The sequence below is a fragment of the Cherax quadricarinatus genome, chromosome 34, assembly GCF_038502225.1.
Source record: "Cherax quadricarinatus isolate ZL_2023a chromosome 34, ASM3850222v1, whole genome shotgun sequence".
Lineage (NCBI taxonomy): Eukaryota > Metazoa > Arthropoda > Malacostraca > Decapoda > Parastacidae > Cherax > Cherax quadricarinatus.
In genome coordinates, this window is record NC_091325.1 from 6,628,222 (window position 1) to 6,645,799 (window position 17,578).

At 42.3% G+C, this 17,578-nt stretch overlaps 1 long non-coding RNA gene across 3 annotated transcripts in view; it reads right to left on the reverse strand.

The window, feature by feature from the left end:
* LOC128693746 (uncharacterized) overlaps nt 1-17,578 on the reverse strand; it is a 105,387-nt gene that overhangs the window by 29,679 nt on the left and 58,130 nt on the right. For 2 of the 3 annotated variants that reach the window (XR_008407765.2, XR_008407767.2), the window contains exon 2: nt 9,687-9,822. The exons of the other annotated variant lie outside the window; for it this stretch is intronic. This is a non-coding gene — a long non-coding RNA (uncharacterized lncRNA). The remainder of the gene's footprint in view (nt 1-9,686; nt 9,823-17,578) is intronic. 3 annotated transcript variants of the gene reach the window in all.

Consider the following 17,578-nt stretch of genomic DNA (forward strand, 5'->3'; position numbering starts at 1 on the left):
TTTCTCTCTCTCTCTCTCTCTCTCTCTCTCTCTCTCTCTCTCTCTCTCGAGCGGAAAAAGAAACTTTTGAACTTTGACATAAACTTTGCTTAAAAGAGTGATGTAAACACAAAACTTTGGAAAGTACAGTAAAAGTTTTAGAAGTTTATTTTGAATTTCGTGGATGTATTGTTTAAAAATTAATTGTATATATTTTTTATTTATGGAGGATGACCTCTTAAAAACTGAATTGTCAGTAGTTGTATTAAAAAATATACTTATATACTATAGTATACACAATATACTTATTATATATTTATAAAGTTTATTAAATATTATACCAAAAAGTATACAAATTTTGTAAAGAGATTAACATAAACTGTGTATATATACCGAGAGGTGTGTATTACTCAGTGTATGTATGGAGAAATACATTTCTCAGTATACAGACATCAGGAAACGTATCTCTAAGTATATACAAAGAAAAACGTCTCTTAGTTTATACACATTGAGAGAGACGTCTATCACTTTATATACGCTGAGGTACACATCTTACAGTGTATATATGCTGAGATACGCATTTCTCAGCGAATAAACACTGACAGGTGAATCTTAGTTTATATACACACACATAAATACACATCTCTCGGTGTATTTACACTGTAAATAAAATATTATTGATAAAACGATTCCAAAACATTCAAAGAAATGCGATCTCTGTAAACATTGTGTAAATAATACTTAATATTTTATTTTGTCATTACAATGCATCTCAAAATGTATTGATTATAAATGGTTAACATTTAAGGAAAGAATCCTCGTTCACTCTAATATCTGAATGCACATCCGCAAAAATTATAATATTACGTGAGGATTTTTTTCGAGATAGAGTGAAATTTTGCGAGATGAAACGGGGGGAAAACAAGAGATACATCGCATGTCGGTTCATTGATGACCTGCTCGTTAAACAACTTCTGTTCATACAAGAACATAAGAAAGAAGGAACACTGCAGCAGGCCTACTGACCCATGCGAGGCAGGTCCATGTCACTCCCCGGTTTAGACCAATGACTCACCTAGTCAGGTCACTTCCACTTAAGGAAGGTGCACGGCACAAGACCTAGCAGCACAAGCTAGTCAGGTCCAACCCACACCCACTCATGTATTTATCCAATGTATTTTTAAAACTACACAGCGGGACTTTTCACTGGTTTACCAGTCTGTCCCCTAAATAAATGAAGATCACATATGTGGTGATGGACCTTCCACCAAATATAGAAATATAACTAAACAGCCCCGTGCAATCCTTGGGAAAAATAATATGCACCGGTGGACAGCTCTTGCCGGAGAGGAAAGGGAAGGTGAGGGGAGAGGAGGATGAGGGAATCAGAGTGCATCCCTTGAACTGAAGGGGGTAGGGGGTTGAACATGCATCCTTCAACACACACACACACACACACGCCTATCCCTTCTGCTTGAAGGAGAAGGGGTGAATCCCTTTAAGGGGAGGGGGGGGATGGGTGCCTGGATGAGAACTGAAACTAAGCCTCCCCTCGGATCAAATTTGATTCCTCTCCATTCCCCATTCTCTGTATGACCCTTACTGATGTAGAGCTTACCAATAATGAGAATACGTTAAAATAACGGTAATAATAATAATATACCCTTCATAAGTATGCTAATACAGATATCACTCTGCTCACAGAGAAGCTCTCTAATATAAGGTGTTGGTATTTGTGTAGAGGCTTAGCCTCTCCACCCAGACTATGAGTCGTAGGTTGTGGCTAGATATGGGGAGACGCTGGAAGGTTCAGTGGGCCTCGGGGGTCACTGTAGGTGTAGGTTGAGAGGATCGGCGGAGGGCTAAGAGTCACTGCAGGATGAGAGGATCACTGGATGCCTAAGGATCACTGCTCAGTTCAAATAAGAGACCAAAGGTTAATTAAGTATTAGCATAGTAATAGTAATTGTACTAATACTAGTACTAACAGTGTTACTACTAACAGTAATAGTAGTAAAGCTTGGCGTGACTTGACAAAATTTTAATTTAAATAATATTATGATAGGTTGAGAGCTAATAACTAAGAGAGGGTCTTATACTGTATAAGGCAAGAGAGAGAGACATACAGTCAGACAGAAAAATGAAGCAGTCCAGTTCCATGATTGACCTTTGGGAAGAGTATGGAACAACAATTCTTGAGTGAGAGCTGCCTATATAACTACTAAGCTATCCCAAATCCTTGAGTGCTCTCCCAACATAATTTTCCTGTTCTATCTGTAAGACTGACCCCTCATGGAAGGTTCCTTGATGTTGGTGAGGGGCTCTTGATTTAGGGAACTGGATCTGTGCTCCAGTTCCCCGAATTAAGCCTGAATGCCTTCCACATCCCCCCTCCCCTGGGCGCTGTATAATCCTACGGGTTTAGCGCTTCCCCCTTGATTATAATAATAATAATGTGTAAGACTGAATGTATTATTATTATTAATATAATCAAGGGGGAAGCGCTAAACCCGGAGGATTATACAGCGCCGGGGGGGGGGGGATGTGGAAGGCATTCAGGCTTAATTCGGGGAACTGGAGCACAGATCCAATTCCCTAAATCAAGAGCCCCTCACCAACATCAAGGAACCTTCCTTGAGGGGAAGACTGAATGTAGATCCAGTGGTTTATGTACATGTTCTTTGCTACGGGATGTGTCATAAAACTTGTGTGTAAAGTGTAAGTGCTTAATATGCTTTATATTTTACTTCTTTCGATAATACTAGTTTAAGCTATTTGTAATTCTTCTATGTTGTTGGTGGGAGCATCAGACTGAAGGAAGCATGCCAGTAGTTAGGTAAGAGACGAACACACAAATACACGCTGAATATACTTTATATTTTACTTCTTTCGATAATACTAGTTTAAGCTATTTGTAATTCTTCTATGTTGTTGGTGGGAGCATCAGACTGAAGGAAGCATGCCAGTAGTTAGGTAAGAGACGAACACACAAATACACGCTGTGAATTAACAGCGGAACAGATCATCTTGGAACATGACTACGAGGATTTTATGAGATTAGCATTGTAGTGTGTAAGGTCTTAAAGTGGAGTCTCAGCTGCAGTACACCATCCAACCTTGATATTGCAAGATGGTTTGTAAGGTGAGGAGAAATGAGAGAGAGTTGTGATACATAACATTTAGCTAGAAAAGGCCTAGGAGAGTGTAGTGGATGCCTGAGAGAGATCAGCGGAGGCTTAGGGAAGGCTAGTGGAAACCTTGTGGAGGACAAGGAGAGGCTAGTCGAGGACTAGAGGAGGCTAGTGAAGGACTAGGGTAGGCTTGTGAAAGCCTAAGGGGGACTAAGAGAGGCCGAGGGACAGCCAGTGGAGGCCTCGGGAAGAGGGGCTAGCGGTTATTCTCTGAGGGATGGTTTAGGCCTACCCCTGGCAGCACGGTGGGGATTCCTGCCCCCCTGCCTCCCTTACCCCCCTACTCCCAAATCCCTTCCCCTCTTCCCCACCCAAGCCTCTTTTCCCTCGCGGGGGACCTCAATACCGGAGGGCGACAATGAAGGGCCTTCAGAGTCATGGAGGGGATGGGACTACTAATCACTCATTCGCTCTTCTTGTCGATGTTATCTGAAGTTTTGCTGTGCTCGTGCTGCTGAGAATCAACCAAACTGATATTGTAAACACATCCTAGCATGGATGGGGGACTAATCACCTCAGTCTACTACTTAATGTTTTTCAACATCTCCACGATTATCCTCAGTATAGAAATGATTTGTTTGCAATCGTGTTATTAAGATTTCGTGAGACCCAAATCCAGTGGTTGGCGAAACGTCTCTACAATAAAGATTCCCGTGTTGCACACATTCATTTATGTTACACACAAAAAATTGCTTTCGTTCACTCAAAACACGATGCTACTGGGCTGTATAAATGACTTCAACAAGAGAGTGCACGTGCAGACATATACACCGAAAGGTGTATGTCTCTTAGTGTATATACACTAAGCGTTTACTTTAATCCCTTATTTTTAGGGATTAAAGTATTCTTGACTGGTGGTGAACAGGGGATATGTTGCCTTAATGACCCTCATGTAGTCGACAGGCCTCAAATCCCCTTAACCAAGTACTCCCCCTTTCCCCTACTCCTTTTTTTTCTCCATAACCCTCTTCATCCAATCTTTCTCACCCCCTTCCCCTCCATCTTCGTCTTCCTCCTGTCCTCCCTCTACACATTTTCCTCCATATCTTCTTTTCCCTATCCATCTTTCTCTCCCTATCATTCCCCCCCCCCACAGCTTCCTTGCCCTCTCCACCCCCCCTCCCCTCCGAGTCTGAATCTCCCTCCCCTCCCTCTTTCAATGACCAACGTAACTCTTAGAGGCTCTAAAGCTTAGGGCAGGAAGGACAACGCCCTAAGCTCAGTTTCTCCATGTACGGAATATGCTACAATAACACGCACAGACCACTGGCATAGGAGCTGAAGTAACTGGTCTCGAACCTGTGGCCTGGGACTCTTGACAGGCCGTGGCCTTAAGGCCTTTGGTCCATCGGCTAGTTGAAGAACACTACGTGTCTCGACAAGATGTTTTTGACTTGGGTTTTGCCCTCAGGCTGGTGGTGATGGTGGCTGTGGTGTTGATGTAGGTGGGGATGGTGGTTTTGGTAATGGCGGAGGTGATGATGGTGGTTTTGGTGTTGGCCAAGGTTGTGATGGTGGTTTTGGTGGTTAAAGTGGTTGTTGTAATAGTGGTGGTGGTTGGCATGGTGGTGGTAATGAAGAACAGAGGAGCAAAAACCAAAAGAAATATTCAACGAAAACAAGGAATGAAGAAAAGACAATATTTCGCTCTATGTAGAGCTTCATCATTCCAGTTAATGTAGCTCTATAGGGAAAAAACGTGCCACAGTAGAAACTTGCTATGCACCTGCTTCGTTTTATTACTGACTGCAGTGAGTTTCTTGTGTCTATAAGAGGAGGTGAGAGAGCTCAGGCTTCCAACTGACACTCGGCAGGGACATCACCTTGGGCACTGTGAAAAGGAATAGAAGAATCTGTGTGACCTTCTTAGTAAGGATATTCAAGTCGATGGAAACATGGCAGTTGTCAGAGAGGAGGAAAATCGCAAAAAAGTGGTCCCTGTATACAAAAAAAAAAAAAAAAAAAAAAGAGGAAAGCACAATATTGTACACCAGTTTCACTCCCTACTTCTCCACTCTCCCGATAGAACTGTTTTCGGGCTTTCTCCACTTTTCTTCCCCAGTTGTGACTTGACAGTCGTCCAGGATGGACCGAAACGTCGTCATAAGGTTCCTCTTCGAAGTGCGGGATTTGGTAAATTCAGTGACTAGCTAAAGAACTAGGAAAACATACGAAAAGAATAGTTAATTATCTTTCATGAAAAAGATACACACACACACACACACACACACACACACACACACACACACACACACACATACACACACACACACACACACACACACTGTGTACGTCAGGCCCATACTGGAGTATGCAGCACCAGTTTGGAACCCACACCTGGTCAAGCACGTCAAGAAATTAGAGAAAGTGCAAAGGGTTGCAACAAGGTTAGTTCCGGAGCTCAGGGGAATGTCCTACGACGAAAGGTTGAGGGAAATCGGCCTGACGACACTGGAGGACAGGATGATCAGGGGAGACATGATAACGGCATACAAAATACTGGGTGGAATAGATAAGGTGGGCAGAGACAGGATGTTCCAGAGAGGGGACACAGAAACAAGGGGTCACAATTGGAAGCTGAAGACTCAGACGAGTCGCAGGGACGTTAGGAAGAATTTCTTCAGTCACAGAGTCGTCAGGAAGTGGAATAGCCTAGCAAGTGATGTAGTGGAGGCAGGAACCATACATAGCTTTAAGACGAGGTATGACAAAGCTCAGAGAGCAGAGAGAGGGAGGACTTAATAGCGATCAGTGAAGAGGCGGGGCCAGGAGCTGAGTCTTGACCCCTGCAAACACAATTAGGTGAGTACAGTTAGGTGAGTACAGACAGGAAAAGAGTGGTGGAACACCTAGAGCTTATCAATGACAACCAGCACGATTTCAGGGATGGGAAATCCTGTGTCACAAACCTACTGGAGTTCTATGACAGGGTGACAGCTGTAAGACAAAAGAGAGAGGGGTGGGTAATTTACGTTTTCCTGGACTGTAAGAAGGCTTTTGACACAGTTTCACACAAGAAATTAGTGCATAAGCTGGAAGACCAGGCAGGTATAACAGGGAAGGCACTGCAATGCATCAGGAAATATCTGTCGAGACGACATTAGCGAGTCATAGTACGTGACGAGGTGTTAGAGTGGGCACCTCTGACGAACGGAGTTCCACAGGGGTCAGTCCTAGGACCGGTGCTGTTTCTGGTGTATGTGAACGACATGATGGAAGGAATAGGCTCAGAAGTGTCCCCGTTTGTAGATGATGCGAAGTTCATGAGATGAATTCAATCGGACTAGGGCCAGGCGAAACTACAAAGGGATCTGGGCAGGCTGCAGGCCTGGTCCAGAAACTGGCTCCTGGACTTCAACCCCACCAAGTGCAAAGTTATGAAGATTGGGGAAGGGCAAAGAAAATCGTAGACTGAGTACAGTCTAGGGAACCAGAGACTATAAACCTCAATGAAAAGGGTCTAGGGGTGAGTATAACACCGAGTACATTTCCTCAGGCGCACATCAACCAAATAACTGGTGCAGCATATGGGCGCCTAACAAACCCAAGAATAACATTCAGACATCTCAATAAGGAATCGTTCAGGACCCTGTACGCCGTGTATATCAGGCCTATATTGGAGTATGCAGCACCAGTTTGGAACCCACACCTAGCCAAGCATGTAAGGAAATTAGAGAAAGTGCAAAGGTTTGCAACAAGACTAGTCCTGAAGCTAAGGGGCATGTCCCACGAGGAGAGGTTAAGGGAAATCGACCTGACGACACTGGAGGACAGGAGAGATAGGGGGGGGGGGATATAAGAACAACATAAGAACATAAAGAAGGTACACTGAAGCAGGCCTACTGGCCCATGCGAGGCAGGTCCAAGTCTCCTACCGGCTTAAGCCAATGCCCCAACCTAGTCAGGGCAGGATCACATTCATTTAAGGAACACGACAACTGACCTAGTAGCACAAGCTAGTCAGATCCAACTCACACCCACCTACACCCACTCATGTATTTATCTAACCTATTTTTAAAACTACACAACGTTTTAGCCTCAATAACTGTACTTGGGAGTTTGTTCCACTCATCCACAACTCTATTACCAAACCAGTGCTTTCCTATATCCTTCCTGAATCTGAATTTTTCCAACTTAAAACCATTGCTACGAGTTCTGTCTAGGCTAGATATTTTCAGCACATTATTTACATCCCCTTTATTTATTCCTGTCTTCCATTTATACACCTCAATCATATCCCCCCTAATTCTACGCCTTTCTAGAGAGTGCAGATTCAGGGACCTCAGTCTATCCTCATAGGGAAGATTTCTGATACATGGGATCAACTTTGTCATCCTCCTTTGTATGTTTTCCAGACCATTTATATCCATTCTATAATACGGTGACCAAAACTGTGCAGCATAATCTAACTGAAATCTAACCAAGGATATATAGAGCTGAAGAACAACCTGAGGACTCCTATTATTTATGCTTCTTGATATGAAGCCAAGGATTCTGTTAGCTTTATTGCGAACACTTATTCACTGTTGTCTTGGTTTCAGATTACTGCTAACCAGGTCTCCTAAATCTTTTTCGCAATCCGTAATATTAAGATCTACATTATTTAGTTTATATGTGGTATGGTTATTTTCCTGTCCAACATTTAGAACTTTGCATTTGTCTATATTAAACTGCATCTGCTACTTCTCCGACCACTGCATCAGTCTATTCAAATCTTCCTGGAGTGCTCTAATGTCCTCGTCAGAATGAATTCGACGGCCTATTTTGGTGTCATCGGCAAACTTGCTTATGTCGCTCTTTATGCCCTCATCAATGTCGTTTATGTAGATTGTGAACAACAGGGGGCCCAACACAGACCCCTGTGGAACACCGCTCGTGACGCTTCCCCACTCTGATTTCTCCCCATTTATGCAAATTCTCTGCTGCCTATTTGTCAACCATGCCTCTATCCAGGAAAAAATTTCTCCTATTCCATGTGCCTTAATTTTCCTCAATAGTCTCTGATGTGGGACCCTGTCAAAAGCCTTACTGAAGTCCATATACACAATATCATATTCATTACCATGATCTACCTCCTCAAATACCTTAGTGAAAAAAGTTAATAAATTCATAAGGCAGGAACGCCCTTTTGTAAAACCATGCTGAGATTCGTTGATTAATTTGTGCTTTTCAAGGTGGCTACGAACTGCCTCGGCAATTATTGATTCCATAAATTTTCCCACAATGGAGGTTAGGCTTATTGGTCTATAGTTCGAAGCTAAGGACCTGTCACCTGCTTTGAAAATAGGTATCACATTTGCCATTTTCCACTTATCTGGCACCATGCCAGAAGAGGTATGATAAAGCTCATGGAGAAGGAAGAGTGACCTAGTAGCGACCAGTGAAGAGGCGAAGCCAGGAGCTGTGAATCGACCCCTGCAACCACAGCTAGGTGAGTACACACACACACACACACACACACACACACACACACACACACACACACACACACACACACACAGAGGGCGAGACTCTACAAATAGTCTCTCGCAATCTAATTGAAACGCAAGCTGCATGATAGCCATGAATAAGACAACAATATATTCATGCGTTTTTATGGCAACAACGAACGCTGTGAATGACGCTCCCACCACCACGTTCGAAACTATGACTACTCTTCCTCTTTCCTTGGACCACCTGACCCGCGCCCTGCGTCGTGCCTCACGAGTGGGTAATGTGATTTATTTACTGAGGTTTTGTAATAAAAGAGAAGAAGAGAGAGAGAGGGGGAGGGGATTTATAAGGAAAAGTATGGGCTGGATGAGAAGGGGGGGAAGCCAGGGTCGCGGGCACGTGTCGGAACGCGGCGGGGGTCGGTGTTCTGGTCCCCAGAGAGCCACTGGGGCAGGCCAGCCGGCCCCCCCAGTGGCCAGTCTATCTCTTATACTGACAACCACACGTTCCCCCCCTCTTCCACCCCACTCCCCTCCCCACCATCACCACTACCACCACCAAAATTCAAGCACAAGCTCCCCCTCCCTCCCCTCCCCTTTTTCTCCGCCGCTACCTACACCAAAACCACACGCCCCCCTCCCCAATAAGTTCCTATCACTACTACCTCCTACATATCCCCCCACCCACTTCCTCCTACAACAACCACCCACACCTAACCATCCGCCCTCTCTCCCCCACCTTGTCCAACACATACTCAAACCACACTCCCTCGCCACCACCCCCGCCTACTACAGACTCAACCACACGCCCTCCAACCATTCATTCAACCACTTCCTCGCATCTTAACCCACACAACCACACATCCAGTCTTCTCTAATCCTAAACTCAAACTTTTCATTTCTCTCTCTCTCTCTCTCTCTCTCTCTCTCTCTCTCTCTCTCTCTCTCTCTCTCTCTCTCTCTCTCTCTCTCTCTCTGCCCTGTCAAATGCGAAATGATGATAATTTAATAAATATAAGACCAACTGAGTACTGGGCTTGAAATTAAACAGTTTAAAAAATCAACCAGTTGACACAAAACTTACCGCATCTGTTGCAATTTTCACTGTTTCTGAGAAGTAATATTATTTCAACAAGGTCAAGGCGGCGCAGGTTAACGCAAGTTTCTCATTCCAGGTGTCTGCCTCTGCATTTTGGTCACCCTTCTCATCCATCCCAAGTCTGGGGGTGAGAGAGAGAGAGATGTGCTCAGCAATGGAGTTACCTTCATACTAGATTGCCTAAAAAAATAGGTTAGACAAATATACGAGCGAGAATGGTTGTCTAGCAAGCACATCTAAGCCTGTTACGAGCCTCCTCCACTATCACTTGAAATGATCTACTACTACTACTACTACAACTACTACTACTACAACTACTACTACTACAACTACTACAACTACTACTACTACAACTACTACTACTACAACTACTACTAGTATAACTACTACAACTACTACAACTACTACTACTACAACTACAACTACAACTACAATTACTACTACTACTACTACTACTACTACTACTACTACTACTACTACCACCTCCTCCATCAACAATACCCCATCTTCCGGACAGTTTACCTTACACCCTGTGTCCATGCATTGTTTATATTGTCCCTCCAAAGCTCTTAGTTAACGAAATATAGCAACACTAAAAGTCTTCATTAGTTCATTAATTTATTAATCTTTAGGTTAATAAATGTTAATGTCTCTTTAACATCAATAAGAGAGGGACTGCGAGGCGTTCGACTATAATAAATGTACTATGTAGTTTAATTGCTAAAACATCACAGTGCCTTCAACTATACTATGAACAGCCAGAGAGTGCGTTAAACCACTATAAGCAACGCCGAGAGTGCGTTCAACTGCACTGAACAGCAGAGAGTGCGTTCAACTGCACTGAACAGCAGAGAGTGCGTTCAACTGCACTGAACAGCAGAGAGTGCGTCCAACGCCCCACCAGAGGCGTGTTATCCATGGACTTTTGACTGCGCTAAGCGAGAACTAATGTTTACACTCCGCCAGAAGACAAATGGTGTGGTAATCACCCAGTTCCCGGCCCGGCCACCACGGGGACCCAGCGCTGGAATCCAATTTTTCTAATGTACTAAGTGTTTCCCGTGTGTGTGTGTGTGTGTGTGTGTGTGTGTGTGTGTGTGTGTGTGTGTGTGTGTGTGTGTGAGAAAAGAGAGAGAGAGAGAGAGAGAGAGAGAGAGAGAGAGAGACTGAGGCTACATGCTTTAATTTGCAATAGATGAACTCCAGCTTTTGGTCCCCCACCTAGCATGAAGCAGTCTTATCATATATTACTTTGATCTCCCCTTGCATGGAGTCCATTTCAACTTCCACTGTTCAGGTCATTCCACTTCTTAAACACGCTGAAGCTGAAAAACTCTTTAATAATACAGTATTCTTGTAGCTCATTAGGGTGTATAGTCTATAACGGTGCCCTCTTCTTCAAACCATACACGAGTGGGGATAGAACCAGCTATCAGAGAGTCTCAAAACTCCAGACCGTCGCGTTAGCCACTGGGCCAGCTAGCCACAATAAGATTTGTCCAACTAGGTATATTTCTACACCATAGGAAGGTTAGCATAGGCACCACTGTGACCACAAAGGCAAGTTTTTACAGACGAATCTCCAGCTAGCGTGGCCGTGACGAACTCTAGCTCAAGTCCCCTAAAAGCTGTCAACATGACTCACGAAATCGTAATGACTCTCTGATCGCGGGTTCTATCCACACCCGTGGTATGGTTTGTTTGCAGTCGTGTCATTACGATTTCGTGAGCCCTCTTCTTCGTTTTACATGCCCTGGAATACTTTGTATGTATGATCATATCCTGCCCTTGGTCTTCGTTCCTCGAGTAACATTAGATCTAACTTTCTCTCTTCTCTTATAGCATATTCCTTGCCTCAGTCATTGGTCTTGTTGCATTCTTTTGAGTTACATACAAGGTGACAGACACAGGTACGATTCACATACAAGGTGACACAGACACTGGTACGATTTACATACAAGGTGAGAGACACTGATACGATTTACATACAAGGTGACCAGACACTGGTACGACTTACATACAAGGTGACAGACACTGATACGATTTACATACTAGGTGACACAGACAGTGGCATGATTTACATACAAGGTGACAGACACTGGTACGATTTACATACAAGGTGACACAGACACTGATACGATTTACATACAAGGTGACACAGACACTGATACGATTTACATACAAGGTGACACAGACACTGGTACGATTTACATACAAGGTGAAAGACACTGATACGATTTACATACAAGGTGACCAGACACTGGTACGACTTACATACAAGGTGACAGACACTGATGCGATTTACATACTAGGTGACACAGACAGTGGCATGATTTACATACAAGGTGACACAGACACTGATACGATTTACATACAAGGTGACACAGACACTGGTACGATTTACATACAAGGTGACACAGACACTGCTACGATTTACATACAAGGTGACAGACACTGGTACGATTTACATACAAGGTGACACAGACACTGGTACGACTTACGTACAAGGGGACACAGCCACTGATACGATTTACATACTAGGTAACATAGACACTGGTACGATTTACATACAAGGTGATAAACACCGGTACGATTTACATGCTAGGTGACACAGACACTGATACGATTTACATACAAGGTGACACAGACACTGGTACGACTTACGTACAATGTGACACATATACTGATACGATTTACATACTAGGTGACACAGACACTGGTACGATTTACATACAAGGTGACACAGACATTGGTATGATTTACATACAAGGTGACACAGACACTGGTATGATTTACATACAAGGTGACACAGACACTGGTATGATTTACATACAAGGTGACACAGACACTGGTATGATTTACATACAAGGTGACACAGACACTGGTATGATTTACATACAAGGTGACACAGACACTGGTATGATTTACATACAAGGTGACACAGACACTGGTATGATTTACATACAAGGTGACACAGACACTGGTATGATTTACATACAAGGTGACAGACACTGGTATGATTTACATACAAGGTGACACAGACACTGGTATGATTTACATACAAGGTGACAGACACTGGTATGATTTACATACAAGGTGACACAGACACTGGTATGATTTACATACAAGGTGACACAGACACTGGTATGATTTACATACAAGGTGACACAGACACTCGTACGATTTTAACTGATTAAATAACATATGAGGTGATTCATTTAATTTTATTATCGGAAAAAATTAATATTGTGCTCATTATAAACTGTAACTTTTGTCACAAACTTGTGTTTATTGTTTTTCTCAGCTAGGATCATAATTTAAGATATTCTAGTGTTTATTTTTGATGACGCATTTGTTGTATAAGACGTGACACACACAGAAATTATATATATATATATATATATATATATATATATATATATATATATATATATATATATATATATATATATATATACGATTTACATATATACATATATATATATATATGTATATATATATATATGTATATATATATGTATATATATATATGTATATATATATATATATGTATATATATATATATATATATGTATATATATATATATATATGTATGTATATATGCACATATATTTGAAAATTCTATTCTGGGGCTGCTTTCTTGGTAATGATCATTCTCTAAAAGTTCCTGTTTATTTCCACTTTCTTGCTGCTCCCTGGTCTGGAACCTGACCACGGGGGCAATGACCCCCCTGAAAACCCCTTCAGGTATCCCCAAGATGGTACTATTTTCCCGGTCTACTTTCCCCATTATCCAGCCTCAGTCACTATGCGACCATTCTTAGTCTTTCCAAGTCTATTTGCAGTCTTCTCTAATTCCCTTCAGTTTGTATTCTCGTTAACTTGGCGTCATCTGCGCATAAGGATACAAAGGAATTTATTCGTCTGATCAGGTGATCAATATCTACCAGGAATATCTTAAGTGTAAAGACTAACCCCCTTTTGCATCTCCACTTGTTCCGCTTAGCCATCATGATTCTTCATCAATTATGACTGCTGATTTTCAATCATTTCTTTATCTCCAGTTTACCAAGAATCCATGTGTGTAGCATCAAAACAAAAGCCTTCTAGCATAAGAATGTGTGCAAACTAAATTTCTCTCTCTCTCTCTCTCTCTCTCTCTCTCTCTCTCTCTCTCTCTCTCTCTCTCTCTCTCTCTCTCTCTCTCTCTCTCTCTCCGGTTTATTTTTTTAATCTAGAATAAATTTCTTCATGCCATGTTGTAAATCCTCCTATTTTTTTTGTTTGCTTGTTTACTTGACTTGAAAAATGTAGGCCTTTACTTATGCCCTTCTCGTCCCTAACGACTGACTCGCACGAAAGGGAACTAGATAGATTTTTGGCTGGGGCCATTTCTCAACCTTTTCTCTCTCTCTCTCTCTCTCTCTCTCTCTCTCTCTCTCTCTCTCTCTCTCTCTCTCTCTCTCTCTCTCTCTCTCGTACTCCAACATGAATATAAAATGTTTGGAAACGAAAGGCGATTTCGATCTCTTTGGAGAACTCATAAGCAATGATCACATGAACATTCAACATTGTGTACGAGGTGTAAACATGATCCAGAATGCTAGGCTTCATACCTTGCAATTTCGAGCACAAAACATCAGAATATTGACTCTTTGCATCGGGGCTTATCATACCACGTCATCAGTATGCTTTCCAGTTTTGGTCCAAAATGTACATCATACACGAAGACAGGCTAAAGTGAGGACAGAAGAGAGTAACTGAAGACATAACATCATGAAACAACAAACCACGTGAAGGCTCTAACCACTAGACCTGTTCTCTCTTCGAAAATGGCTACCACAAGGTCTCATTCGAACCTTCAAGATGCCACACTTATTGGATACACTTTAACACGAATAACTATTGGAGGTACATTGAGACAATAACCTAATACATGGTACGAAACTTCGAGGCAAGAGATGCAACACTAGCTTGAACAAAGTGTTTTTTTTCTCTCGTTATAGATCACAGGAATAGATTTCTCATTGATGGTGCAACAGCACAGACCCTAGTTATCTAAATTCCAACAGGTCGGCTTCTATGTATTAGACTCAACTATATGCTTTACATGGAAAGACTAACTCAAGAACCACCTCAGGACGACGAGCTAACTGTGATCCAGAGTGTAATAGTAGAAGGAATGGTGGTAGTAGTAGCAGTAGTAGTAAATAGTAGTAGTTCTAGAATTAGAAATAAAACGCAACTTTCCAGAGATTTCCATATAGTTTGCAGGCAATCCTTCTCAGATTAAAGTTTCTGGCTGACAATAGCGTGAGGCCAACAACAGTGAAAAAACAGGCACACGCTGCAGAACAAACTTTTCTTGTGACAACGTTACTCTCTCTGTAGAACTTTATCATGTCATCGTTCCGAAGAGATAAAGCTCCATACAACGACGAGTTGTACTAATAACAATGTATGTTACCAGTCTCCTTTCCTTTAACTCACTCACTCACTCTCTCTCTCTCTCTCTCTCTCTCTCTCTCTCTCTCTCTCTCTCTCTCTCTCTCTCTCTCTCTCTCGCAACCAATAGACAAAAATCTCCTCTGCTTCACACGTGTGAGACTCCATTATGAATATTGATTATGGGGAAACACAAGATTAATTTTTACCCTGCCTTCCATTGACACCCACTCACCTAGAGCGCCCAGATAACCGCGCCCCCTGATGCCGACCCCCACTCACCCAGAGCTGGCCCATCCCTCCCACCTAGGGCAGCCCTCACTCACCCAATGCACGCCCCCCTTCCAAGCCACCTCACCTCCCCCTGCTCGCTGCCACCCCACCACTCCCACGGGGGTTAAACCTCCAGCCTGAGACCTTTAAACAGGGAAGGGATGTCTTCATGTTGATGAAGGACTGTTGATCCGAGGAATAAACATTACCCATCTCTTTCCTTCACATTATACTTCATTACCACCCATTGCCCAGGCTGTGTGTGACCAATACTAGCTTAGCATTTCCAAATGAAAATTATAACAAAAATAATAATAATAATAGGTCTTGACATTTAACTATTTGGTCTCCACAAGTTTATGCAGTTTTATTTATGTGAATCATGTATATAGTTAGATTATTCAATGTTCTTTCCTCGTCTGTTTCCTCTCACTCACAGTTGAGGAGTATGCTTATAATTTCTATGAGTCATTCTGGTATTTTATGCTGTCACTTGTATCCCCTTCTTCTGGTATCCCCTCCTTTTGTGTCCCCTGTTCCTAGTTCCACCTTTTCACGTGTTCGCTCCTTCGGGTTCCTCCTAGTCCCGTACCTTTGTGTCCCGTCGTATACTAAAAAATAACTTAGGAAATACCTAGATACTCTTAATAGCAAATATTTGAATAAAAAACTTGAAAACTTTAGAAAAATACGAAAAAGACATTACGATTACGATTTACTCATTTGTAACATAAAATCAATACCGCTCACATATATTAAAATTAAAAATAAAAATAAAAAATAGAAGCAGATGAAAAGTAACCAGAAAAGAAAAATAAATTATTTTTTTACAGACAGAAGTAAGATGAGGGAGAAAAAAATGAGAAATCTAACTGATGTGAGACTGAAGACACATTCTAACACGCTGGAAAAAGTGCTCAGTGGAACGTGAGAAAAAAACAAAAGAGGTCTTTTAAAGACTAAAACCTGCTATCAAATATGTATTAGAGTACTACTTGATAATGCCCACTGTGTGGGCGAAACGTCGTCAATAGAGGATCACATAATGCTGCCTTGTGTCTCCTTTTATCATCGTGTCGTTACACCATTCTTCTCATTATTTGAAGATTTCAAAATTCTTCGTTTCCCCATGAATGCCTAATCATGAAACAAAGAAAATATACGAGAAACAAAAGGCAAGCTGTTAAAATGGATGCCATATTTCATATTTAAAAGGCTAAAATTATTTCCAAAAAGAATTGGTATAGTTTTAAAGTCAAAAATGCGAGCAGATATAAAGGAAAAAATATCCTCTTTGGAAAGTGTCACCAGAAGGTTCCCACGAGGATCACTGTTTCTTGATAATTATTCTTATTTCCGCTACGTAAATTGCTTTCCATAAGTGTTAAAAATGTTTCGGAGAAATGATAAATGTTTTGTACTAAAGATAACGAAAATTACTATAAGTTCGTATGAGAAGACTTTGATACACAAATAACCAGCACATAGAGAGAAGAGCTTACGACATTGTTACGATCAGACTATCGGACCGAACATTGTCGTAAGCTCCTCTCTCCTATCTGCGGGTTGTGTATTGTTGCAATCGCGGTGTTGTGTCTTTTCGTTCTTTAAAGGCTTTGATAAAATTAACGAATTTAGTTTGTGTAGTGTAATGGTAATGTATGAGTAAAACCAGCCTAGGGATAATTACTGTAAACGTCAGAGAGGCTGAGATGTAAGCATCAGTCAGAGAGACGGGGAGGTAGGTTTAACAGTCAGTCAGCGAGACTGGGAGGTAGGTTTAACAGTCAGTCAGCGAGACTGGGAGGTAGGTTTAACAGTCAGTCAGCGAGACGGGGAGGTAGGTTTAACAGTCAGTCAGCGAGACGGGGAGGTAGGTTTAACAGTCAGCGAGACGGGGAGGTAGGTTTAACAGTCAGTCAGCGAGACGGGGAGGTAGGTTTAACAGTCAGTCAGCGAGACGGGGAGGTAGGTTTAACAGTCAGCGAGACGGGGAGGTAGGTTTAACAGTCAGAGAGACGGGGAGGTAGGTTTAACAGTCAGAGAGATGGGGAGGTAGGTTTAACAGTCAGTCAGAGAGACGGGGAGGTAGGTTTAACAGTCAGTCAGCGAGACGGGGAGGTAGGTTTAACAGTCAGCGAGACGGGGAGGTAGGTTT